The sequence below is a fragment of the Camelus bactrianus genome, chromosome 35 (assembly GCF_048773025.1).
Source record: "Camelus bactrianus isolate YW-2024 breed Bactrian camel chromosome 35, ASM4877302v1, whole genome shotgun sequence".
Lineage (NCBI taxonomy): Eukaryota > Metazoa > Chordata > Mammalia > Artiodactyla > Camelidae > Camelus > Camelus bactrianus.
In genome coordinates, this window is record NC_133573.1 from 10,284,055 (window position 1) to 10,311,813 (window position 27,759).

Sequence of the window (27,759 nt, forward strand, 5' to 3'; positions counted from 1 at the left end):
AGAGAAGAAAAGAAAAAGCAAGAGATAATGAAAAGAGAGGAAACATCAGAGGATTAAAAAAAAAAAAGTCAATTTCCTCTAGAGGAGCAAACTCCTCCCCTTCCTTCCTGCCTTACAGCTCCGACCAGAACAGTTCCCTCTACACCACAGACTCAAGTCTCCTTCCATTTACCTAATAAAAACCATTTCCACCCCTCCCCTCTCTGCTTGAATCCGTCTCAAGCATTCTACCGCAACCTTGGTCAGTTCCTCTCCCCCACCTTGTGGTCATTCACTGGCCACCCCTGCATGCGTGCAGCTGCCTGATGGTGGATGAGTAACACGCCCACAGCTGAGTGAGTGTTTTATGGCTCTTGACTCTGAAGCTTGAGCCCAGCAAAGCAGAACAGACTTCATTCAACACGACCTGTTGTTACACACAGGTCCTACCTGCTGTACTAACCAGTGCTTAGAGCAACTGTGGAACTGAAGTGTCTCCTCCGACTTCCATCATTACTAATTCTGTTCACAGATTTTCTGCAGTTCCAAACACTCAGTATTCGGTATTTGTATTGTTTCCTGTGATTCGACTGGGAAATGCCTCATCTAGGGCATGGCAGGTGTAGAGATGGTCTTACAAAATTCTCTCCTGCCTACAGTTATGGAAATCTATGACTCTGTACATTGGGGAACCAGATATCAGGGTAACCTCAGTGAATTAATCACTCATTGATCCCACAACATATTTACTGAATGTTTAGGCTGCACAAGACCCTAAAGTTAAAAATGTGAACAAGATATAGACCCTGGTTTAAAACTGAAAAGAACATTGAACATGAGTGGAGTGTGGAACAGAAGGAAGCAGGTCCCAGAAGAAAACAATTAAGGATGACCTTTTCTGTGAGAGATACATCTGTAATGGTGGAGCAGCACCAAGAAAGGAGACCTAAGACTCAGGGTCAGAGGAGATCTCTGGTAGCAGGTGGATCACAAGGGAAGTCACTGGGATGTACACGAGCCAATCAGAGAAGGGAGAGCAGGTAACACTGCATCCAGAAGAGGCATGTATGCGCTGGAGAGAACAGACCGATGGGACCCACTTGGCCTCGGCTTTGCCCCAGTTCTAACACAGGTCTACCTTATCAGCGGTTATGTGTTGAATGAATAAATGTTGATGGCTAATGGGATCGTTCTGTACATCTGTAACACAGAGTTGGGGGAAGGGAATGTCAAAGAATGAGCTTTTAGGAGCAGGAAGGTCATAAAGAGTCATACGTATTTGTCGGAAAGGAGTTTGCAGCTTATTCTACTGGTAACAAGAAGCAGTGAAGAATTATCTCCAGAAACGGACATGGAAAACTCCATCATCATTTTTCCCTGGAGTTAAATGCCACGTGTCAGTGCCTGTTCCTGCCTTGGTCCTCAAGAGGACCTGTGACAGCACCTGGATACATCCTTGGAGCACGACTGTACCAGTGCATCCTTCTTTGATGGGACCTTTCCAGGAGGAAGTTCAGAAGGATGAAGATCAGATCCTGTGGGGTGAGTACAGACATATTCTTAACACAACCCTAACTCCTCGGGAAAGGGGAGCTGTGGGGTCTTGGGGTTTTACCCTATGTGCAAGCTAATAAATTAGCTGATGACTGTGTCATGGATGTTCACAGAAAACACAAGATTTCAGGGCCAGAGACAATAGCCTTATTACTCCCAGCACAGCACAGCGTTGGTACCACCTGTTGTCATGGTTTCCTTGCCCCGCAAGGTCCCATGCGTGTAAAGCTGTGGGCAGCCCGATGGATCCTGCGCCCACGGCTGGTTTGAATTACAGCTGAGGGACTCCGAGCATGGAGAACCCCCTGCTTTTAAGCAGTCAGCAAGCCTGCTCTTTGGGGAGAAGTGCAACCTTACATCTAAAAGTTGCCAGCCTCAAACACAACCCCGGGAACTGGCCCAGGTGGAGAGCCGTCCACCCTGCAGGAGGTAGGGGAGCACAGAGACCCAGGAATGGTGGCTTTTCTGAGCAGGAGGCATACGTTTTGGCCCTGGGGGGAAATGAGGACAATTTAACGACAGTGACTGCCTTGGGGGGGTGCCATGCCTTTCTGTGTGCTTCCCTCCCAGCTCCCCTCTTCAGTGTCAGCCTAAATTAGGGCCCCAGACTGCACTGCAAGGGGGCAGAGTCTGCTGCTGCGTCTCATACTTCTTGACTTGGTAATTGTGGTGCTGATCCGACAGCATGTGACCGCCGCGCACTACAGCTCTACGTGGATCGTCTCATTTAATCTCCACCGCCCGTTGTGGTAAATTCTACTGCAAATCATTCTCATTTTACAGATGAGGTGAGTGACGTACAAGGCTAAATGCTGTCTGTGATCACTCCCGTGGCAAAGCCGGATTTTCAGTGCAGAGCCGTCTGGCATCAGAGCCTGTTCAGTCATTGCTGGGGGAAATGTTCCAGAATGCCAAGCTGTTGTTTCAGGATCCAGAAGCACGCGTGTGTGGTTCTACTAAATTAAATGCATCTAACGCTCTGCAAAACTTGTCCTTTGTAGATAATCCAGGTGGCCCTGGCGTATTCAGGGGTTTGCTGCACAGAATTTGCAAGTCAGGTCCTCCTGGTGGAGAACTCGGCAGGGGAGTAAGATGGAGGTTCTCAGAACAGAAGCGAGAGCCCAGAGTAGGTGAGGAAGGAAAAGAAGGTTCGTCCTCTCAGTCTGGGAATGAAAGTCCCTGGGGGCTAATTTCAAGGAAGCGACTGAGTATATCTTGCGATGGGGATGTGTCCAGACCAGCAGCTCGACTCTGCTGGTCACCCCCGTGAGTCTCTGGGCTTCTCACGAGGGCAGCTCACAGGTGAGGGTGGTTCAACCACCGTGAGGCAGGAGGTAGTCCTCAAACCACTGTCATGGGGTCACTGCGAATGAGAATCAGATCAGTATCAGGAAGTGGGACGGGTGTCCAGGTGGGAAAGCAGTGGCTTGGTGCATCATTCTGGGAGGGGGTGAGGTGGGGAGTTACCAGAGCTGTTCGGGGACAACAACAGAGTGAGATGGTGTAAAATGAACCTGATGAGCTGGGAATCTGTGTGTCTGGGTGTCTATTCGAGGGCAGCCTTGCCAGGGCTGAGCTGCTCAACTCCCCACGTGGGGATCCAAGAACAGGAAACATCACATAGGGAGACCCCAAGTAGGAAAACCCCCAACGAACAGAGTGCCCAAGGGAGACAGACTTTAAAGACTGAGGCTACTTGCCAAGGTTCTGCATTTCCAGACCCAATCCACAGATTGATCACTACATACACCTTTGTTTAATAAAACTCTGTAGCGCTGCATTGAGGAGGCTAGACAGGGTGCATGCTCTGGAGAGGGGGTCCACACTGGGCACTGTCCACACACCCCCCGCCAGGAACTCAGAGAGGCTACGCCCAGTGACAAGGACACGATTCCAACTAAAGCTGGCTTCTGGAGGAAGGATATAAAAGCCAAGGGTACGTGAGTGCACGCATAGCTGTTTAGGCACCAAGACATGTGAAGGGGGAGAAATGACACGCATCTGCTGATACCCAATCCTGTGACGTCTCTAGGAAGCCCTTCCTCGTCTGTGGGGAAATCTCCACACTAGCCTACTGCTCCTTCACACCCACCGCCCCAAAATTGTAGAACGTCTCTTGTCCGGGTACTCAATTCAATCTGCTTTATAGTTCTCTGACTTCTTAGACAGAAGACATTGACAATATTCCATCACTTTAGAAATAGTACTTTGGTATTACAGGGAACAGAGCTAGAGTATGAAGCCCTATAGATCTTTGGGGAAATTTTTAGTTGACTTTTTTCTTCCTTTTTACATTTTATAACATGAGAAATAGATTAGGTTCTCAGTTTCAAGTATTCAAAACCAAAGTAGAAGATAAGGATCTTTTTTCCACCTTTATTTTGAGACGTTGCCTTAGTGGATAATATATTAGGTCTAAGAATTGAGAAATTATATAATGTATACCCTAGAAAAGCTCTTTCATGATTGAGAGGAGGCTCCACATATGGGACGGCACATTATTAACAAGCCATTCTCACATGCACCTGTCAGTGAAAACCGGTGACTGTGTAACAGACCACAGGCAGTGCGAGGGCACGTTACGAACAGGATCAGAGGCATGGTGACTTACAACCCGGGGCTGCCACCTTACTATTCATCATGCATGTTGCTGCCTACAAGCGGGTCTACTTAAATGCCTTACTCCAAATTCCAAACTGCAATTATCCAATTATACATCACCTTGCTCAGGGATTACAGGTAAAGAAACTCTGGATGAAGAGATAATGCCTAGAACATCTGTCTCAAAATTTACCCTTTATTGTTCTAAAAAGAGAGAGAAAAACACATTAAAACTTTGAAGGGGAGAAACCCCAGAAGATGTTAATGACTGGGGCTTCCAAGTCGACGCGCTTCGTTTGGGTCACATGCTCTGTTGATTTCCTTTTTCCCTGCTGCAGAGTAAGGCTGAGTGAAGGTGCTTCTCTCAGTGCTGTGAGTGCCTTTCCTCGCCATTTCTCTCTGGCAAACTGACGCACATCGTCACTTTCTGAGCACACTTGGAGGCAGCTGTTTCAGCAGAAGTTACCTTTTGCAGAGTTCCATAGATTGAAGCAACGATCCATTAAAGAAGACAGCTTTGGCCTGGGATTCGGGAGCTGGGCGTGTGGTCCCGGCTCCTCCACCAGCTGTGGCATGACTTTGAAAGAAGTCATCGCCTCTCTGGGGCCTGAGTCTTCACATCTAATTGGAGGGGGCAGCCGGGATGGTCTCAAAGGTCCCCCACCCCTAATACCATCTATGGTTACAGGAAAAAGGCGCAGTCCTTGGGAGAACTGTGAACAAAGAGGAGAGACAGTGGCCTGGAAGGAAAGTAGTTCAGGCTGAAAATCCAGGCCAGAAATTTAATCCAAAAAAATGGCAGGTGGCCAATGGCAAGAGTCTGGCTTCCAGTTTCACAGTTTCCATTTCAGATCTTGGAAGCCAGCATCTCTAGTCTTTTTGCTATTTTGGTGTCTCTGACTCCAAATCAGCCCTGAACCCGAGCACTCTGTCGCGGGGTCCTTGGCGAGGGACACCCCTAGCCCCCGGTTCCACACGTGTCTCTCCTCCCACCCTCCCCTTCACTGGTACCAACCCATGAACAGCACGAAGAGCAAGGAGCTGAGAAAAATGAAGGGAAAGTGCAGACAGGCAGCAGCAACACAGGGGAGGGGAGGAAGAGCCCACGCCGCAAAGGAATGTGCCAGAGAGTTTGGCCAAAGGATGAGGAGAAGCAGAGGTGTGAGATGCCCCTCATCCCCTGACGGGGAAATCTCAGAAAATACCCAGAGGGGAAGGGAAGGAACCGAAAGCAGAGAGCCCGTCCCCCAGGAACAACTGAAGAGATCAAGAAATGAAAAAATGCCCCAATCAAGAAGAGACATCATTATCAACTCCCAGGGGAAGACGCCAAAGTCCTGTTGCTGATGTCACGCAAATCCGGACAAGTCCAGGCATCAGCAAGACACACCACCGGGGTCCGAGGACCAGCTGCGTGACCCGACACGTCTCTCCTCATGCTCTGTTTTGGTGCCTGGATGAGACCTGCGGCGAGACCCCAGGGGCTCCCTGAACAAGAACAAAATCAGTGCAATCATTCAGTTGATAGCAATTAGATCTTGGTTGATGGGGACAGGGTAACAGATTGCCAGTTTGGGCAAACGGTATAGTGGATCCCAGTGTGTTTTCCCAGCTGGCACTCAAGTTCTCCATCACCAGGAAAGCAAATGCTTCTTAACAGTAAACACAAATTTCTGAAGAACGTGGATCCTTATGGGATTTTCAGGTGGGTCGAGAGATGTGTTTGGGGAAGGCAGGCATTTTGCATTCTATCCATCTAGCTAGAAAGAATGTAACCACGTATTTCTCTAACCCAGATAACACAAGGAGAATATTGGTGACAGTCTGTGGACAGAGCAGCCCACGCCCCCTTCATTGCAAACAGTTCCTGTGAGCGCCCTGCTAAGAAAAGGACACCGGTGGCCTCATTTGTAGTATCTAAGGACAGCCAGGCATGCTGGACCCACCAGATGTGTTCCTGCTTTTCCCAGAGGACAGTCCCCTGCGACAGGACAGTCTCTGCTTTTAGACGGGGAACTCCCACAGCGAGATAAGACAGATCTGCCAGGGGATTCTGCTCTGACACTGAAGCGCCAAAGAAAATCACTACCCAAGCGAATCAATCAGGCAGCACCCCAGAGCCCCCGCCCCCTCTTCCTGGAATGGATTTTTCTGCTGTGGTCATGAAACAAGTCGGTTCCCAGTTAACACAAATTCCAGATTCATCTTCCTTGCAGGTTCTCACCAGTCTCCGCCTGATCGAGTCCCGACATTGGACTAAGCTTTCTACCAGAATGGGGTATCTTCCGGAATAAAACCTGACCACCTCTAACCAGCTTGGATCCTAATGCACGGTTATGAGACAGTAAAAGATGTTTCCTCCCTAAGCCCTCCTGCACTGCTGGTGGGAATGTAAATTGGTGCAGCCACTATGGAGAACAGTATGGAGAGTCCCTTAAAAACTAAAAATAGAGTTACCATATGATCCAGCAACCCCACTCCTGGGCAGGTATCCAGAGGGAACTCTAATCTGAGAAGACACCTGCACTGCAGTGTTCATAGCAGCACTATTTACAATAGCCAAGACATGGAAACAGCCTAAATGTACATCAACAGATGACTGGATAAAGAAGATGTGGTATATTTATACAATGGAATATGACTCAGGCCATAAAAAAGAATAAAATCTTGCCATTTGCAGCAACACGGATGGAGCTGGAGGCTGTCAAACTAAGTGAAATAAGCCAGAAAAAGAAAGAAAAATGCCAGATGATATCAGTTATATGTGGAATCTTAAAAAAAAAAAATGACACAAATGAACTTATTTACAAGACAGAGACAGATTCACAGACATAGAAAACAATCTTATAATTATCAAAGGGGAAAAGTGGGGAGTGACAAATCAGGAATTCAGGATTAACATACACAACCTTCAATATATAAAAGAGGTAAACAACAAGGTCCTGCTGTAAAACACAGGGAACTACGTCCAATCCCTTGAAATGGCCTATAATGAGGAGAAGTACATATATATGCCTTTATGCATAGCTGATTCACCATGCTGCACACCGGAAATTAATACAGCATTGTAAACCGACTAAATTTCAATAAAAGAAAGAAGCTTCCTCCCTAAAAATCCAAACTTCTGCCCAATAACAAAATCAGAAGAATCAGACTGACTCTTTAAAGTGATCCCTGGCTTCGTGAGCGCCTCAGTATCACACCAACTGCAGAGCTGCTGGCAGGCGGGATTTCACAGAAATCAGTGGGTCCAGGTAGCTCCGGGGGTCCCTATGTCAAGCACTTCTAGGCTACAAATTACGGGCGACATTTCTAGACGCAGATTGACAGCTGGAGCCAGGGCAGCCTTCTCCTCACCTTTGGAACGTGATTAGGGAGCAAATTAGATTAGCCTACCCAACATTTCTCATCTCCACTAAAAAAAAAAAGCACATCCTAAGAATTCTGTTGCCACACTGACGCACGCTCAGGAGACCCGCACGTGCTTACTCTAACGAGCCCCAGACAGGCTCGTTAGTGACCTTTACATTTTGCACTTTTAGGAACCTCCGTATCCAGGCCCCCAGAGGGGATAAAAATACTGTTGTGATAAAATTCCATAGTCGTTTGTTGATAATGGAGTCAGTTCTAGATTCTCTCTCCGTAAAACCTCAGACACCAGTCTTGCACTAGAGGAGTTGAGAGTCCAATTCTGTTTTCAACTAGTCATTCTCCAACTGCTTCCTTGAAATAACAGCGATTCCAGAAGCTGGGCCAAAATATTGCACGTGTAGCATCCAGGAATGTCAGACAGAAATAATCATCACTAGGAAAATGTTGGAGTTAATGATGGTCCCGTAGGTTTTCTGATACAGATTTTCCTAAACCCTCGGAGCGTGCTCCGCACGTGTGCGTGACAGTGTGTTGGCAGATGACCACGTGGATGAACAGACAGCAAACAGTTGGGGAAACTCGGTCCCCGCCAATCCTGCTGGTTCATCCGCTTGTTCCTTTCCCACGTCCACGTGTGCTCCTGGCGGTGGTTTTAAGTCACCAACATGTCACATGTTTCCATTCAGCTTTTCAAGTTTCACAAAGAGGTGGGGTGTCTCTACTCCCAGTTCAACTGACTGTTTCAAAATGGGTGTCTTACCTTCACAGGAGGGAACGAGCGCACTGCCGCCTACGACTCACCAGCGATGATCTCTTCTGACCGACCGCCTCTCTGCAAAGGCAGTGAGCGAAACAGGCCTGAAGGATGCGCCGTCTACCCCGCGCTCGCTCACCTAGAGCAGCGGCCGGACTTTCTCTGGGAAAGCCCAGCTGGGAGATTGTTCAGCTTTGTGAGCAGCACGTGTAACTGCCATCCTAGTACAAAAGCAGGCAGAGAAGAGACGTGAATAAATAAGCATTAGGTGTTCCAATAAAGGTTTCACAATTGATACTGAAATTTGAATTTTATACAACTTTCGTGCCATGAAATATGCTTCTTTTTCTCAACCACTTATAAATATCAAAAAAAAAAAGAAATCACATTTGACCGCCAGGCCATAGTTGGACAACTTATCCTTGGGTCTAGCTGTTTTAAAATGCATCCTTCCTTATCGTTATGATTCCGTTTACGTTAACAACGTAACACATGTCAAAATGACAAATTACAGAAATGGAGGCGCCATTCATGGTCGCTAGAAGTGAAGGCTGGAGGTGAGAAGAGGTGGGTGTGACTATCAAAGGGCAGCATTCGGGATGCCTGTGGTGGTGGAAATGTTCCGTATCTATGTCAACATCTGGGCTGTGACACTGTGGTATAGCTTTGTAAGATGTCATCCCTGAGAGCAAAGGGGTCATGAGATCTCTCCGTATTGATATTTCTATCAAATGCAAATCTACTATCATCTCAAAATTAAAAGCTTGTTTTAAAAAAAATTTAAATAAAATAAAATGCATCCTTGATCATTGGAGGACGGAGTACCTGACTCCCTCAGCACACCTTTACCTAGATCACATCTACTGAATTGGCTTTGCCGAGTTTCCATCAAACTACACAAATGGATGTGTAGAAATAGTAGGTGAACGTCACAACTGGGTTTACTGAGAGATGCCACGCAGAGCGTCACACAGTGCCATTTGATAGGGGAGGTGATCTCTCTGGAGTCCTGACCAGAGGAATGGTTTACTCCTGGGCAAGTGTTTTATTACAGAGAACACTGATAGCGTTCCCTCTTTGCTTAAGTTGAAGGAAAGCTCACTGGCCAATTTGTTCAGAAAAGAGGGAAAAGGGGACACTCATCTACAAAACAGAAACAGACTTGTAGATATAGTAAACAATTTTGTGGTTCCCAGGGGAAAGGGGTGGGAAGGGATAAATCTGGAAGTTTGAGATATACAAAGGTTAACCACTACATATATAAATAGATTAAAAAAACAAATTTCTTCTTCCTGAGTTCAATCCCCAGAACCTCCACTAAAAAAAATGAAAACAAACAAACAAACAAAAACAGGATGTTGATAGGCAAAGGCTTGCTGGGAAGATTTTGTGAGTGTCTGTAAGCTTCCAGAACAATTCCCATGCACGCTTCCTCTTCCCTCCCCTCCGGTCGGGCACTTCCTAAAGCCTTTCTCAGTGTCTCCTCCTACCCTCCCTCCCCCTTTCCTAGGTCTTTCCTATTCTTCTGCCTCATTGATATCAAAACTCAACATTTTGGACTGAGATGGACGAAAAGAAAGTGCCTTTCTGTGGCTGAAGCTGTCAGGACCAGGTTGAAAAGACTAGGAGGAGGTTGGGAGGGAGAGAATCTTTGTTATGGTGGAAACCACACAGACTAAGGTTCCGCGTGCAGACGAGGCTTGACCGAGGGTGCTTTCCCCTCCTCACTGGGTTGGGCTGAATCTGGTGGCGCGCCAAGTTTCCAATGTCCGGCTTGAGTCCAGCTGTGGCCTTGCTGCTGCCAACAGCCCTGACTTGACCAGGAGGAGGTACGAGGTACGTGCTCTAAGTGCATCATCTTTTAGTTACACATCGAGTGTAAGAAGTACATTTCGATCAGTAGCCAGTCGGTTCAAAAAGTGTTAGTCACACACAGTGCCTTCTGCAAACAAAATGTAATGCTTGCTTGGCAGTATTGTCTGTAATATTTCAGTAAGTGTGTTTGGGCAGATGGTGGGTGAGAGGGGGAGTTTTGCCCCCACAGTGTTGAAATTTGGTTCTCGGGGGCAGAAGAATCTTAGCCATTACAATGGTTTATGGCCATAGGGAGGCCACAGTACGTAAACAGACACACAGTATATTTGATGTATTAAAATTTCATGGGGAAAGGGAGCAATTAAGAAAAAAAGTCTCAAAAACCTTGGCAAGGTGGTGCAGGAGGATGTTAATGAAAAAAAGGTTGAGACATACTGTTTCAGTGGACGAGGCTGATGCAAAGTTGTTGGCAGAAAAACTCAGGCTGCTCAGATGAAAGAGATTCTAAGGCCGAACCATTAAAACAATCCCAGTGCCTGATGCCGATTCGGAGGGGGCCTCGGCGCGTCTGGAAGACGTTGTAATTGGCAAAAGTTTTAAGGCGACCTGTAGGATGGGGTTAAATTAAGCCAGGACTCAGTGAAGTGCCTCCACTGGGCTGTCAGTTCATGGCCTGATTCTAAACAGCCTTATCACTGGAAAGGGAGAAATCATTTTTTCAAAGAGAAAAATCTGCTCTGTATTCTTGAATTAAAACTTAAGCCCCATGAATTCTGAATGATTACAAAAGCTACAATATCATGATTGAGATGCCCTAATTCCTCTCATCACACATTCTGTCTGGCCTGTTCAGGCACAACGTCCCCGCCTTTCTCCTCGCCGCTATCTGTAAATAGGAAAGAATGGATGAGAGATTGTGATCAACTTCTGTTGCAAACGCTCATATTTTCACAAAATGTAGATGGCCTTCCGAGAGAAGAGATCGGTGAAAATAAAGTTTATTAAGCCAGGGGACAAAAACAGACGTTGGAAAGAGATTAATATTCTGTTCAAATCACCCCTTGATTTTCTATTTTGAAGGGCACCATCCGATAGCTTGATTTTTATTACAGCGAAGAAAAATAAAACGGCTCCTTTCCATTAATCAAAAAGAACTGTAAAAATGGGTTTCACTAAAAGCTGACTCTGACAAGTCTAAATGGAAAGTTTGATTTTGTGAAGAGATAAAGAATCTCTTTAGAAATATTGCAATCAATTCTGAAAAACTGATTTTTTTTTCCTTCCATAGCTTTTCACCTCCTTGATCGCCCGTCCTGTGGCTTCTTTGAGTGATATCCTTCTGTCCCGCAGCAGAAGATGGACTGTTCAGCTCCACACACAACGGCAGACTCCACTTCCACATACGCCTGAGGCCCAGACTCCAGCAGGCCCCGCTCTACACATCTGGTTATGAGCCAGAGGCCCTGCCCGCGCCCAAGCTCCCCACTGCAGAGGAGGGATGGAGAGCTGCCCTGAATGACACCCCCCCAGCAGCACTCTGACAGGCCCGGCCCCGAGAAGCAGTGTGGAAAACCAGATGACAACAACCAAAGGGTCTTGGGGAAATGCTGACCAGCCCGGACCCAGGATCACACCCAAAGCCAACAGAGCGCGGCCCGGGTGCCGTCCGTGCTTCGTGGGAACCCTGGACTCCGCACGTGGTCGCAGTGCTAGCCGCCCGGCCCTTGGACTCTTTAGTCAGGAGAAATAGACAAAGGGGCAGGCTTGACTGGGACTCACGCTCCAGCAGGAGGAAGTGAGGACAAGGAACAGGTGTACTCATGAAGGGGCAAAAGCCACAAAGGGACCAGCAATGCCTCCCAGGCAGGGCCATTGCCTTCCCGCTTTTGCACTTCTGAAAAATGGCTTGCTTCTAGGAAAACGAAACTTACCCCTAAAATTCCATTGGTTCCCAAAACCTCACTCCTGACTGGTCCATTTCTAACACCTCATTTGCATACGGTGCAAACTTAATAGAAACCTAAAGCCCTATAAAAACCTGTGTAAACATACAGACAGGTTCCAGAGCTTGAAGGGTTAACTCCTCTGTGCCCACCGGTGCAATAAGCCTGCGTTCCCCGACCCTCCGAGTGTCGCCTGGCCTCTCAGTTTCTGCAGCGCTTGCTCACGTCCCACGTGTGCTGCTCCCTGAAGCAAGAAAGCGGCGGCGGGGGCGGGGGGCTGGGTCTGTGAGTGTGTGGCTTAGGTGGTGCGCCCGCCCCCTTGGCCGCGCTGTGTGCCGGGGTCGCGTGCGGGATCTTGCTTTTGCCCCTGCCCCACTCCTCCCCCACACTGAAGTGGCAGTCGGTTTGTGACTTCTTCTATCTTCTTGTTCCTAATTGCTCCAACTGCTCATGCAAGCAGTTATCTTCAGTCCCTTAGAGTTTCTTTGTATTTTGTTGCTGGAGGAGCCATTTGGGCAGGTGCGAGCCCTGCAGCCCCGGGTCCCAGGTCCCAGCCTGCCTCAAAAGCAGGTTTGCAACCACAGGGCACTCTTCGGCCCAGCCCGGGGAGCCCGCCCCTGAGGTGGGGTCCTGGGCACTAACCACATGCACTGCTGCCCTTGCTCCTATGTGCTCGCTCCCTACAGCTTGCTTGGACCGGCAGCTGGGAGGGAAACATCACTGCAGTTACAGCGTCCCAAGTATCGGGGCACAAGGTAAGCCCCCTGCAGATCACACACCTCGTGGGGCGCGTGGCAACAGAGAATCACAGCTTTCCAAGGTGACAGTTCTGCCGGTTAAGACGCAGATTGATTTCGCTGGGCAGGTATGTAAAAGTGCAGGAACGGTTCTTTCTCCTGAATGGGAAAGAAAGCAGGCTTTACAAACATTGTGCAGTTTTGCTAGAGCACTTTCAGAGTCATTAAAATTTTGAGAGTAGCAGTATCAGAGCAACCAGACCTGCGGTAACCACAGCAATGACGAAAAAGTAAGAGACACGCAGCCATCAGCAGCAACATCCCGGCAGCTAGTCAGGGCTGACCTGCGCAGACCACAGGCGGAAGGAGTCTTTCTGGGTTTATGCTTTTATATCTTCTAAAGAGAAACCACAGATAGTTTTTTTTTTAAATCTGCATGTATGTGCAATACTTCATAGGGATGTTTGGATCAGAAAAGTCAAACATCCTAAACCTTTAAATGAAGGCTTGGCTGTTAAACAGAAAAAAAATAATTAAAGGGCAAAACAGGTTTCCAGAAAAAAGCTGACATCAAAAGCTGACATTTGAGTTCAAAAGGATCCTTTTGGACAAACTCACACACCGAGCCAGGAGATGAGGTGATTACTCACGCCCGCGAATGCACCTGGCCGACAGTTGCTAGTGTGAGCACGGAGAATCTGTGTTTCCTGTCAGCAACTTCATACAGTATCAGGGCTTAGAGGGGTCCCCAGTCCAAAATCGTTCTGCTTGCCACACGACAGGCCAATAAGCCGGGAGGTGAGGTGTTGGGGCAAGGACTTTATTTGGAAAGCCAACAGACCAAGAAGAAGGCAGACTAATGTCCCGGAGAACCATCTTCCCCAAGTTAAAATTCAGGCTCCTTTTATACTAAAAGGGGAGACGGTGTGGTGGTTGCTGCAAACTTCCTGTTGTCGGGATCCTTTGTTCTTGCAGCCGTCCACATGGGGCAGGTCATGATGTCCCTGTAAACCTCCAACAAGACAAATGCTATTTTCAATTCTGCAACTTTTTATCTCCAAATGAATGGATGTTACCCCCTTAAAGGTCAGAGCCTGGAGAATGGGCTCCCCTGTCTATTTCAGGCTCTAGGTGACATTCTTTTAAAAAAGGTACAGAACCAGCATGACTGAGGCCAGGAAACAGGGCACAGGATGAAAGCCAAAGGCACAGGTCTACTGTGGAGGTAGGTGTGTTCTCCTCTAGTACAAGAAGGAAATTATTGTGTAAATCAGATGACCTGTATGAGAGTGTCCTTCACACAGTAGGCAATTGATCTTCTTATTTGTTAATAATGTCTTGTTCTTATTTTCTGACAGGTCAACTTGCTCTTTTTAGAGAATGCCCCTCTACACAGACACAGGGCCTGTTCTGTAGGAAAAAGCCCAGTAAACTCTCCCCTCGCTCTTCCAGAAGACCTGTATTTATTCCAACACAGTGGCCCCGAAGTCCCCAGTCCAGGTTTGGGGTGAATTCTGATGAGAGACACCGGCACGTGTTGCTGCTCCAGGTAACCCACTGGAGACGGTATTTTGCAGAGTCTCCCTTTTCCTTTTCTTGTTTGCTTTTAATAACAACAGCTGGGCTCTGAATCAGCTCCTTTTGCTCCTTCTAAAGTGGCTGGAATCTGGGGGGCGGGCGGGGCGAAAGATGCTTCTCCATCCCATTGATCAAAGATTCTTTTCCCTGAGAACTGGTTCACTCCCTATCTGGGCATTAATCAAATCCTCCCCTTTTCCTCAAGCACCAGAAGTGTTTTCCTTTCCTCCCTCAAGCTCTAAGTCCGATTCCATATTAGGAAAGTTGATGGAGTGGCTCTGTTGTGAGGGAGACCCCGAGGGGCTTTCATCTCCAAGACCACAAATTCCATCTCCCGTTTATCTGGCCCCTTGGAGCCCCTGCTCTGTGGGGTCAGAGTCAACACCTGAGAACTGGCAGCAACCAGTCTTGCGTGTTTGTGAAGCGATGACCTACCAGGGACAGCCCCCTGTGGGACCTGACCCCTGAACACACATCCGGGATCCTTTTCCAAAGGACAACTCTTCACTTTCTTTGCTGTCCGCCACTCAGGCAGTTGTCTTCCGTGAATCATTTTGTCTTTTGCAATACATTTTTATTGGTCATCTATAATTCTTCTCGACTTGAAGCTCTAATTAGGAATCACTTCAGTCATATAAAGTTTGTGTTTCATCAGAGTAGCATTAGGTAGCCAGCCCTGCACCCTGCGTAGCAAATGCCTTGTTCCCTGCCTGATGCTGGCTTCCTAATCATATTCTAATTGCCTGCATTTGGGCTCTTTCTGGCTTTGCCAGTCTTGTTCTGAGATTAGTCCTTCTAATGCACAGTGAATAAGTAAATAAATAGCTGGCATTTGCAAAACCAAAACACTGCACCGGCCCTTTAAGAAATGAAGAGAACTCAGCTTGGGAACCTGTTGCCTAGCAATGCAGTACTCACTTTCCCTCCATTTTCCAGACCCATCGCTAGCCTCCTGTCGGTTTGTCCACATTCCAATGCAAAACTTTCCCCTCCTTTTTAAAATTAGGAATGAATGTTTCAGAGAATTGACTTTAACCATACCACTTTCTTTCTGTATTTCCCAAGAATCCTCGTTCCCTTGTTCTCAGCGGGGCCCAGTTTGTTTTCCTCCCCTGATAAAAACTGTTCTTATCCTCAGATTAAGTACTGTGTCTAACAACAATCTGCCTATTTCTCATGAAAGGACACAAGACTCAAATAAAATTTTAATTGATTTTAATCCATAATCAAAACACCAGGCAATGAAAAGGTACTTTATACTTTGCAAAGTCCTTTTATGTCCACTAATCCATTTAATTCAAGTTTCTTTTTTTCCCATTTTATTGAAGTGTAGTCGGTTTACAATGTTGTGTTAATTTCTGGTGTACAACACAGTGATTCAGTTTTTCATATACATATAAAATATAAATGTATTCCTTTTCATAGTCTTTTGTGTTACAGGCCATTACAAGGTATTGAATATAGTTCCCTGTGCTGTACAGTAGGACCTTGTTCTTTATCTGTTTTATACATAGTTTATATCTGCAAATCCCAAACTCCCAATTTATCCCTTTCCACCCCCTTTCCCCACGGTAACCATTAGTTTGTCTTCGATGTCTGTGAGTCTGTTTCTGTTTTCTAAATAAGTTCATTTGTATCATTTTTTTTTTTAGATTCCACATGTAAATGATATCATATTGTATTTTTCTTTCTCTTTCTAACTTACTTCATTTAGTGTGACAATCTCCAGGTCCATCCATACTGCTGCAAATAGCATTATTTTATTCTTTTTTATGGCTGAGTAGTATTCCATTGTATAAATATACCACAACTTCTTTATCCAGTCATCTGTTGATGGACATTTAGGTTGTTTCCATGTCTTTGCTATTGTAAATAGTGCTACTATGCACATTGGGGTGAATTGTCTTTTTGAGTTAGAGTTCCCTCCAGATATATGCCCAGGCATGGGATTACTGGATCATATGGTAAGTCTATTTTTAGTTTTTTGAGGAATCTCTATACTATTTTCCATAATGGCTGCACCAAACCACATTCTCACCAGCAGTGTAGGAGGGCTCCCTTTTCTCCACACCCTCTCCAGTATTTATTGTTTGTGGACTTTTGAATGATGGCCATTCTGACTGCTGTGAGGTGATATTTCACTGTCGTTTTGGTTTGCATTTCTCTGATAATTCACGACATTGAGCATTTTTTCCTGTGCCTGTTGGCCATTTGTATGTCTTCGCTGGAGATAATTCAACTTTCAGATGCTTACCGAACTTCTCTGGCTTATGACACCACGCTCAGAAGATTTCTGAGCTCTGGTCAAGAGGTCTGGGGTGCTTCTGCCACCTGGCCTTCAGTTAGGAGGCAGGATTCAGTGACTGGGCTTTCATATGGTAATCTTGGCATTTCAATCCTCAGCCTGGTCAGAAACCTAGAGGAAAATCAAAATAAAAATCTTTCATCGGCTCCTTTTTCTCTCCCTCCCACACTGAGCTCCATTTGAGAGGGGACAAGCCGTGGTCCTGGGTGATGGACCAGGGAGGAGCCCCGCTTCCCTCCCCACCCCAGCCCCTAGCCCTCTGGGTCTTCGACTGAAGCCACGTACGTCTCAGAGCCGCGGGCGCAGCAGCCAGGCTGACGAGTCACCTGTGCACACACTTATCTTGATGCCTTTTTCTGGCTATTCAGGGCCTTTGAAGTTTTCTCCAGACAGACAGTAGAGAGGCTCTGACAAAGAATCTCCTTATATTTCGGGGCTGGATCGCTGTCAGCGCCACGATGCGCCTCATCAGCTGGGTTTAGTGGCTCATGAGCCTTCGTTTCGACGCTGCTTCTTCTGCGCATCTCACTTCACACCAGCTCCTATTTGACTCCCGAATCGTGGGCTAGTGTTCGGGGTCGCCAGCTGCCAGAGGAGGGTGATGTCTATTCTAGTCCTTGTTAATTCAGTCAAGGGGGCAGTTTCCTGGGAGGTCAGCAAAATAAGCAGCCAAGTTTATTAAAACCACCCATGTCTCATCTCTTCAGCAAAAATGCTCTAAAGGGCTTTGGTCTGTGCTTTCAGAGGTTGGAAACAGAGCTTCAGCACAACACAGTCTCAAAGCCGCCCCGAGAGTCAATGTAAAGATGTGAATAAATTAAGTTAGATGAGGGAATTTTTCACTTCGGAGGGCTGTGTTTAGACATCAACACAATGTAAGAGAAACAAATGTGTCCTAAAATACCTAAATCCTTTGGCAGCTGTATTATTTGGTTATATGTTTTAGGATATGTGACTATGTATATTTTAAAGCTCTGAATATGTAACGTGTAAAAAAAAAAAGAGAGAGAGAGAAGAAATATACTTAAATATTCATCCTGACATCCCACAATGCTTTCACTGACCAAGTAAACCTTAGCAGAAGTTATGCTTCCCTCGTTCTTTTTTTTTTTTCTTCACTCCTTCGCATCAGAAAAAGGACTTCACAAGAGCCCTTCTCATCCTCAGCCCGCACTTCCCCGCAGCAGGGGGCTGGCCTAGTCATCGCCTCGGACTGGTCCAGGCAGCGGAGGGGAAGTGTGCCTGCGTACACAGGGGACCCGCCCAAGCACCGAGGGCACAGCGTCTGCCAGGCTGTAGCTGGTGGGGTTCCAGCCCAAATGGAATACCAACCCCTATTTCAAAACTGATTAGGAATTTCCAGGTGGCAACAGTGGAGCATTAACCAAGCCCAGGGCCTCCCTCAGCTCCACACACCTGACGCCCACCTTGCTCCCAGCAAAGGGACACACACACACACACGGGCTGGAACACGGAGCCCAGGAGAGGGTCTCAGCGGGAACAGGCGAGAGAATTGCGGGGCTGCTGCCCTCCCTCCGTCTCACGTCCTGCTCTGTTAGTAGGAAAGGCAGTCTGGGTGTAGAGGGAGAGAAAGAACCGGAGAAGAGCACCAGCCAGCGTCACACATGTCGCGGGAAAGTCGTGCTGAACGCCTCCCATTGTATTCAGCTCCTGAAATGACATTCTGAGGAAGGGACAGCAACTTAACAGATGAAAGAAGGTCAAAGAACTGAGCACCGTTCCCAACTTTTACGACTTACACGTGATGGAGGTTGAATTTACTCCACAGGTGAAAACAGATTTACCCTATGATCCTGCAATCCCACTCCTGGGTATACATCTGGAAGAGACTCTAATTTGAAAAGATACATGCACCCCAATGTTCACAGCAGCACTATTTACAACAGCCAAGACATGGAGACAGCCTAAATGTCCATCGACAGATGATTGGACGAAAGTTGGAATATGCATATATTCCAGTGTGTGTGTGTGTGTGTGTGTGTGTGTGTGTGTGTGTGTGTGTGTATAACTCAGCCATAAAAAGGAATGAAATAATGCCATTTGCAGTAACATGAATGGACCTGGAGGTTGTCATTCTACGTGAAGTAAGCCAGAAAGAGAAAGAAAAATACCATATGATATCTCTTATATATGACATCTAAAAAAAAAAAAAACACATAAATGAACACATATACAAAATGGAAACAGACATAGAAAAAAATGTATGTGATTAGTGGGGGTAGGAGGTGGGAAGGGAAACATTGGGAGTTCAAGATTTGCAGATACTAACTACTGTATGTAAAATAGATGAACAATAAGGTACTATGTGAAGCTCAGGGAACTGTATTCAATACCTTGTAATAACCTATAATGAAAATAATGTGAAAGCAAATATATATACACACGTATATGACTGAACCACTATGCTGCACACCCGAAATTAACACAACACGGTAAATCGACAATACTTAATTAAAGAAAAGTGATGGAGATTGGATTTGAATCCCAACCTGGCTTCCCCCAAAGCCTGTCCCCACTGTTGTCTTCTGTAGGTGCAGAAAAGCCTCCTCTTAGCGTCCGTTCTGAGCACTAGAGACAAACCTACACAGCTGAGTGAGAGAGGAGGACTGACGAGTGGTAAGTGTGTGGACTGAACCAGCACACTGCGTGCTCCCCTCGGGCCTGGGGGCTCACTTCTCTCCAGGGGCCCTGTGTCCTTGCTGCCTTCTAGTCCCCATCGCTTCACCCCAGTGCTCCCCGCACACCTTCCTCACAACACCCCATATCGTAGCTCTTTCCCAAACTTTCTTTCCATCAAAATGTCCCCATCCTTCACCCACCCCTGGTGGGGAGTGTTGCCTGCCAGGATAACTAATCAGGTCAACACACTCATGAGCCGGGACCTTAACTCGACCTCCCTAAAATGTAAATAACGTGTGAATGTCAAAGCTTTTTTATAGCAAGGTCATTTTGGTGAACTTTTTTCCTGAGGGATGCTTTTCTGAACCCCACAAATTGTTCCTCCTAGTCAGATTAGGCCTCTGGTTCAACAGTGTCTTTATCCATAAAAAACAAAATAAATGATTTAGTTGCGATTATCGGGCTTATAGGCTAGGTTACAGGTTGTGGAAACCAGCCTTAGGTACTAGAGGACTCTCCTGGGGAAGAGCAATAAAACACTTTACGTCTGATCTGTAATATCCTGCACCATGTTCCTGCTAGTCCTGCGGTGAACAAAACTGCCACTTCTGCCAAGTTTCATGGTCAGTGACTCTATGATATGGAAAAAGGTCCAGTATGGATTAAAATGAAATCCTCACAGGCCCCACACTGACAACCTAGGACAGACTTGAACCATCTCTCCTAAAAGTACATTCATTACTCAAACCACTTCACCATGGAGTCCACAATGTAAAGCAGTATAAAAGAATCTGGGGGTGCATTTATATAAAGACATACACAGGACATGCAAATCCTCAGTATTGTTCTTCCTGGATACCATGTACTATCTCAGGGTTCCCTGATTTCAATATTCAAGTGTTCATTGTTGACAAGATGGAATTTATGTTGTTGGTTCCACTACAAGACACTATTACTGTATGATACACTGTTGGACCTGCTCGATGCACACATTTCAATTTGAAAGGAAAAAAACATTTATATTTGGATTTGGAATATGATGCTACCCTGAAATTTTAGCTTCATTGTGTCTAATATTCTAGGAAATGACTTCTAACAAAATAACCAAATCACACCTCATGAGGATCTGATCCAAAACAATCTGGGGAGTGTTTCCTGGTCTTGTTCTTTTTTTTTTTTTAATGTATTTTTACTGAAGTATGGTCAGTTTACAATGTTGTGTCAGCTTCTGTTGTACAGCATAATTCTTCAGTCATACGTGAACATACATATATTCCTTTTCATATTCTTTTTCACCATAAATTACTATAAGATATTGAATACAGTTCCCTGTGCTATATAGTATGAACTTGTTATTTATCTGTTTTATATATAGTAGTTATTATCTGCAAATCTTGAATTCCCAATTTATCCCTTCCCACCCAATTCCGCCTCTGGTAACCATAAATTTGTTTTCTGTCTGTGAATCTGTTTCTGTTTTCTAAATAAGTTCATTTATCACTTTTTTTTTAGATTCCACATATAAGTGATATCATATGGTATTTTTCATTCTCTTTGTAGCTTACTTCACTTAGAATGACATTCTCCAGGTCTATCCATGTTGCTGCAAAAGACATTATTTTATTCTTTTTTATGGCTGAGTAGTATTCCATTGTATAAATATACTACAACTTTTTTACCCAGTCAACTGTCGGTGGACATTTAGGTTGCTTCCATGTCTTGGCTATTGTAAATAGTGCTGCTGTGAACATTGGGGTGCATGTATCTTTTTGAATTAAGGTTCCCTCCGGATATATGCCCAGGGATGGGATTGCTGGATTATATGGTAAGTTTATTTTTAGTTTTTTGGGGAATCTCCATACTGGTTTCCATAATGTCTGCACCAAACTACGTAGCCACCAGGAGTGTAGGAGGGTTCCCTTTTCTCCACACCCTCTCCAGTATTTACTGTTTGTGGACTTTTGAATGATGGCCATTCTGACTGGTGTGAGGTGATACTTCACTATAGTTTTGATTTGCATTTCTCTGATAATTAGTGATAGTGAGCATTTTTTCATGTGCATATTGGGCATTTGTATGTCTTTATTGGAAAATTGCTTGTATAGGTCTTCTGCCCATTTTTGGATTGAGTTGTTTGTTTTTATGTTAGTAAATTGTATGAGCTGTTTATATATTCTGGAAATTAATCTCTTGTCAGTCTCATCTTTTGCAAATATTTTCTCCCATTCCATAAGTTGTCATTTTGTTTTGTTTATGGCTTCCTTTGCTGTGTAAAAGCTTATTAGTTTAATTACATTCTATTTGTTTACTTTTGCTTTCATTTCTACTGCCTGGATAGACTGCCCTTGGAGAACATTGCTAAGATTTATATCAGAGAATGATTTGCCTATGTTTTCTTCTAGGAGATGTATCATGTCTTGTCTTATGTTTAAGTCTTTAAGCCATTTTGAGTTTATTTTTGTGTATGGTGTGAGGGAGTGTTCTAACGTCACTGATTTACGTGCTGCTGTCTAGTCTTCCCAGCACCACTTGCTGAAGAGACTGCCTTCCTGGTCTTGTTCTGGATGCTTAACCTCTGCAGTACTGGCCGTGATTTGCCCTCTGTTGAAGTACCTCTGTTCCTGACTTCCATGACGCTGTATTATATATAATTAATTTTCCTCCCTTGGTGTCTTTCTCCTTTGTGATTCTTCTTCTGCTGCCTCATCCTCCAAAAGCCAGCCGTGGTTCTCTCCTCATCTCTTCTCTCTCTTACCTGCAACTGATTCTCCAAGCTACTTGTCACAAAGTCACCTCATCTCCTTGGCTCCAGACCTTTAGCTCCAACTCTGGTCTCTCTACTGATTTAAAACCCTTCACTTCCAATAACCTGAGCAGCCTCTCTTTCCCATGAACTCAGGAAATCTGAAATGAAACTCCAAAGGTAGGCTAAGCTGTTTGAGGGGATAGGTTGTGCCTCTTATGGGAGACGTCTATCCTTAGGTTGAACGTTCCCTTTGCAAACTGATGTAGAGAAGATCTGAATGCTGGGCTCAGTGAATCAACAACGAGATTCTATAGTTTGTTCCTCCCCCTCCCCCCACCACCCGTTCCTCCTTTGGAAATTTTCCTTGTGTCCCAGACTCAAAATCACAGGGTCAGCATTATCTTGCTTTTCTTTTCCTTCCATATACAATTGTCACTAAATGCTAGTGGTTCTCCTACTCAGCTCTGTTAGAGCTCCCCTGCTCTCCCCCAGGTCCAAAGGGCAGCAAAATTAAGCTGACAAAACTTTTGTCTTTGGGCTGAATCTGGGATGATTTGAGAGCCAGAATCACAATAGCGATTTTCTCAACAGCAAGTGAAGATTCAGAGGAGAGAGTCTGACAGATAAGCGAGGAGGAGAAAGAATGAGGAATGACAGCAGGAAGGAAGGTGAGCTCACAGCCTCTCCTTGGTCCTCTGTCTTCAGAGAGGATGGAGGACTCACCACTGCCTGTGAGTCTGTGGAGTCTTCCAGCCCTGCAGAGAGTCTGCTTGGATAAATTTACTCCCACTCCCCACCTTCAAAATCCTCAGTCTCCATCTTTCCTCACCACCCCAGGCTTTCCGCACACTTAACCAGAGCCAACTTCCCTTCCCTCAAGAATGAAGAAGAACGTCTTTCCTTGTACTTGGAAGCCTCAGAGTCTCCATCAGGTTCATTTTCACACAATCTCTGTCCAGACTCTTAATCTCATTCTTAGGACCTGCAACTGGCTTCCAGTCTCTAAAAACCTTTATCCACTGTGTACACTGATACCGGGTTAATCTTCAGAGGATTTTTATTTGTTTGTGTTCATTTCCTACTCAGAAAGGCTGTGACTTCCCTTCACTCATTAAACAGAGTCTGAAATCTTCAGCCTCACAGGTAAAGCCTCCGAAGTGTCTGTAAGTTCTCTTCTCCAGCAAACCTTCCACCTACTCACATTTCCCTCGTGGTCCCTGACCACCAAGATATTTCATTCAGTCCAACTCCACACCGTCCGCCTCTCTGGGTTGAAGACCTTCTGCTGTTTCCAGTTATCAAGATTCTGTGCTTCTCAAAGACCCAACCAAATACATCTTTACTGCCTAAGCTCCTCCCAGTTCCAATCAGAAGTACGCAGTCTCTTCCTGTCTGTGTATTTTCTGAGGCTGTGTATCAAGTGGATATGGTGTCTTGTGCCCAAAGGATTATAATCACCATATTTGCACTGTCATTTTGCTCAGAGCTCAGCTCTTCCACAGGCTCACTTCCTGGAGGTCTGACTAACACTTCTTTGTGAACATCATTATAATAAATATAGTGTCTCATACAGAGGAGGCACTTGAAAAGTTTTCATCGGCTAACTAAATTAATGAATGAATAAATCTTCCCTAGCAACAGCCTTGCTAATAATAAACTTATCCTTTCTTAAACAGCTATAAATTTTGCTCTCAATAGTCCTTGAGGGAGGCAAGTAATTTGGTTTCAAAAGATTTCTGTACATAACAAAATAAAGATGAGATGTGGCCCACGCTTTAATTAATATTAGTTACTATCAATGGTGAGTGCACAGTGTTTTTTGGCTTGTGGTTTTTTTTGCGGGGGGTGGGGTGAGATCAGTACTTAGGTAGCATGGGGGAAAGCAAGGTTTTCCTCAGATAAATGAATCTACAAGTAGCTACAGGGTAGTTTCACGTGCAAACTCCTGGCCCGTCGTTGCTAGATGCAACTGGCAAACTTCCCTGGAACAAAATTATTCTATGACCACTAGGTTTAAAATGTCAACTTAAGTCCAGATAAAACAATACATACAAAAACGCATAAAATATAGAGACAAGACCTCCACAATCATTTCTAATAAATGCTCATGTAATATTTACACCATTCTCTAAAGATTTACTGTTTTCACTGTAACATACCGATAAGGGAGGTCTTGCGAGCTGAGAAATGACTAGTTTCCTGTCTCCAAAGCAGGAAGAGCAGCCATTGTGCTGACACCCATCTGAAAGATTTTATGAGATGCTGCTTGTGCTCTGTGAGTAAAGAGCCATCTGTCTGGCATCAGAGCAGCTCTGTTCAAATTGCCAGTACGTCTCCACACATCTAAGACCCAGATGTCCAGGAGACCAGCGCAGTCACCTGACGTTCAGCACAGCAGCGCGGGCAGCGCCATCCCAGCTCTTCGGCAGATCCGCACGCTGCTGGTGTCCGTGGCCCCGCGCTAGCTCTCGGTCCAGTTGTCAGTTGTCAGACACTGTGTTGAGTTTTAGGAAGAAAAAGATGGACAAGGCATGACCCTCCAGCAGCTCTCCTCTGAGGCCGAGAGACTGACATGAAAAGTAGCGTTTAGCACGAGGTGGGAGCCTAACAGAGGCCTGTTCCATGTGATGGAAAGACACGAAGGAGGTTCCCCAACTCTGCCAGGGGAGCAGACAGAGAGAGAGAGATTCTTACAATAGCTGTTACAACAGAAACACTATGTAAATGGATGCCGGTGTGTGGCAAACACAAGTTTTGCTTTTGGGAACTTTTTGGATTTTCCTTCTGAGTGTTTTCAGTCCACCATCTGTTGAATCCATGGATGCGGATCCTGCAGGTACAGAGGGCCGACTGTATACCAAAATAACAAGACTGCTCTTCTCTGGGCAGTAACATTAAAAGTAATTTTCTATTATATTTACGTGTTTTCCCATTGCCTGAAATTGGCATATAAAACTCTTTTAAACAATAAACATTGTAAAGTAGTTGACTACATCCACAGACAATTTCAACATCTTTCTCCACCAGCCCACAAGCATATCAAAAGAAACCGTAATTTAGAGAAGAAAAGTAAGTGGCAATTAAAACAAGCCCTACAGAGCCACGCTTTCTTCGCTTGGAACCGCAGCGGCTCTGAATGGAACACCGCCTCTCCCTTCTCTGTGGGCTTCAGTCAGATCACACCTCCTGAATTATTTTGAGGTGACACGATTTGCACAGTGTTTATCAAACGTTTACTTTCTAAACAGTCCTCGTGATCTCCTTTGCTTTTCTGCGATGCCACCCCCTCTGAACAGAGAGTCTGAAAGCACACCACAGCCCTCCTCATTCAAATGCCGGTGCAGGATTCATTGAGAGGTTTGGATCGTGACAGCAGGCAGGGAAGCCGGCATCCCAGACGTGGTGACGACGTCAGGAGTTACTGAGCTGAGCGAGGCCATCTCTGTGCATTTTGCCAATCGCCCATCTTACGTCATTTTGGAAAGCTTGAGGTGGCATTCACCTGTCTGTTTACGTTGTTTCATTATTTATTTTACCAAATACAAGTCAGTTGAGTTGCAATCATGTTGTCGGCCATTATGAGAGAATCAAAAAGTAAATCCAAAAAGAGCAAAGGCACACGCGGTGTGCGCGGTTCCTTACACCTTACGTGCACCAACCACTCACACCCACCTCCCTTAGTCCCTGGACCTTCAGGTGCTCCACTGCAACACCCACGTTGCCTGGTTCCCGAGGACAGACTAGAGGGGAGCATGCGTTGTGTTACAGACTATGACCTGCCTACGAAGGAGATTTCTGTGTCGCGCGTAAATTGTACATTTTACCATCCTGTGCTTCCACTGTCATCGCCATGCTTCCTGCGATGGCAGAATCACAGACTGTTCCGTCGTTAACAAGAGTAAACAATTCTTTGAACGAGGCGAGGACCGGGAAGAACTTTTGTGGTCATTTTCTCTGATGACAGCAAACTGTTCCACGGTTGCAGCGTGTGTTCCTCTGTAAACAGTCGTGTGCAACATAGGTCCACGCTGTAGAGCCGCCTCCTTGCCCTTTTACTGTTGACCTGTTCACGATGTCTGGCTCCCCTGTAGAACGCTGGTGTAACAGCACATAAACCAAAGAGGCTGTTAACATTGTTACAAAGATGTGACTCCATCTCAATTTTCTCCTTTATTCCTAAATCATTGGAAAGTGGATGGGGAATGATGGCCATAGAACTAACTGGTAACATAGTTGTTTGCGTTAAGATTTACTTTATCTGGACATGTCAATTACAAAAAGAAATAAGATAAAATCATAGAAAACACTTTGGAAACAAAAATAGTAATTTTGTATGGAAAAACCATTGGACTGGGAACCAGAAGAAGAGTGTCAGAGCCCAATCTGTCACTTACTCATGAAACTCTGTGGGCACAGGAACCATGTTCATTTGACAAGAGCCTGGGATTGATAAAGAGACAGACCTTGGTTTGAACGGAAGCTCTGCCATGTACATCTGCGTGACTTTCAGCAAATTATTCCCTGAGCCTCAGTTTTCTTCATCTATAAAAGCGAAACAATAACAGTACCCGACTTATGAGGTTGTTGTAAATACTACACGCAATAATCTGTGTGAAGTGTTTAGCACAGCATCTGGTAGCTAATAACATCCAAAGAATAGCAGGTGTCATTGTGACCAGGAAGACATTATTTCTGGGCAGCAAATTCTTCAGCCCCATCACACAGAGTATGAGACCGTATCCAAGGGTTCCTCCAGGTATAACAGTCTCTGAAGCAGAGAAGGACTACACTTTACAAGAGAATTCCTCACAAGGTAATTCAAATGACAATAACATCAATTATAATAACAATAACAATAATAACGTTGACAAAAACATTAGCCTCTATTTTAGAAGTCTTACATGATGTAGAGATATGACGCTAAGGAGAGTGTGTAGGAACTAAGATCATGCTTGTCTGTGTTTGTTTGTCTCCTCAGCAGATGTAAAGGTTATGGAGGCAGGAATGATGTCTTATTTACCTTTGGAATCCCAATGTTCAGCTCATGGAGTGATTTAAAGCAAATGTGTAAATGAATGAATGACTTACTGATGGGAACACTCAGCCTAAAATCTCTGCCTTTGTGGAGAATATAGTCAAGTGTTACATATTTTTAAAAAAGGATACTTGGTATTGCTAATTATTAGAGAAGTGCAAATCAAAACTACAGTGAGGTATCACCTCACACTGGTCAGAACGGCCACCTTCAAAAAGTCTACAAATGATAAATGCTGGAGAGGGTGTGGAAAGAAGGGAACCCTCCTACACTGTTGGTAGGAATGTTGTTTGGTGCAGCCACTATGGAAAACGGTGTGGGGGTTTCTTAAAAGACTAAAAATAGATTTACCATATGACCCAGCAACCCTACTCCTGAGCACATATCTAGAAAAGACAAAAGCTCCAATTCAAAAAGATACATGCTCCCCAATGTTCACAGCAGCACTGTTTACAATAGCCAAGACATGGAAACAACCTAAATGTCCATCAACAGATGACTGGGTAAAGAAGCTGTGGTATATTTATATAATAGAATATTACTCAGCCATAAAAAATAATAAAACAATGCCATTTGCAGCAACATGGATGGACTTGGAAATCATACTAAGTGAAATAAGCCAGACAAAGACAAATATTATATGATATCACTGACATGTGGATTTTTTTAAATGATACAAATGAACTTATTTACAAAACAG

At 45.2% G+C, this 27,759-nt stretch overlaps 1 long non-coding RNA gene across 2 annotated transcripts; it reads left to right on the plus strand.

Annotated features, from left to right (window-relative positions):
- Positions 1 to 9,778: 9,778 nt before the first annotated feature.
- On the plus strand, positions 9,779 to 27,198 carry LOC123618167 (uncharacterized). 2 transcript variants are annotated; one of them, XR_006726570.2, is made up of 5 exons: positions 9,779 to 10,096; positions 11,364 to 12,883; positions 14,114 to 14,304; positions 19,191 to 19,275; positions 22,616 to 27,198. It is a non-coding gene; the product is annotated as an uncharacterized LOC123618167 (long non-coding RNA). The 2 variants fall into 2 exon arrangements; XR_012504219.1 differs by having other exon boundaries at positions 19,191 to 27,198.
- Positions 27,199 to 27,759: the final 561 nt, after the last annotated feature.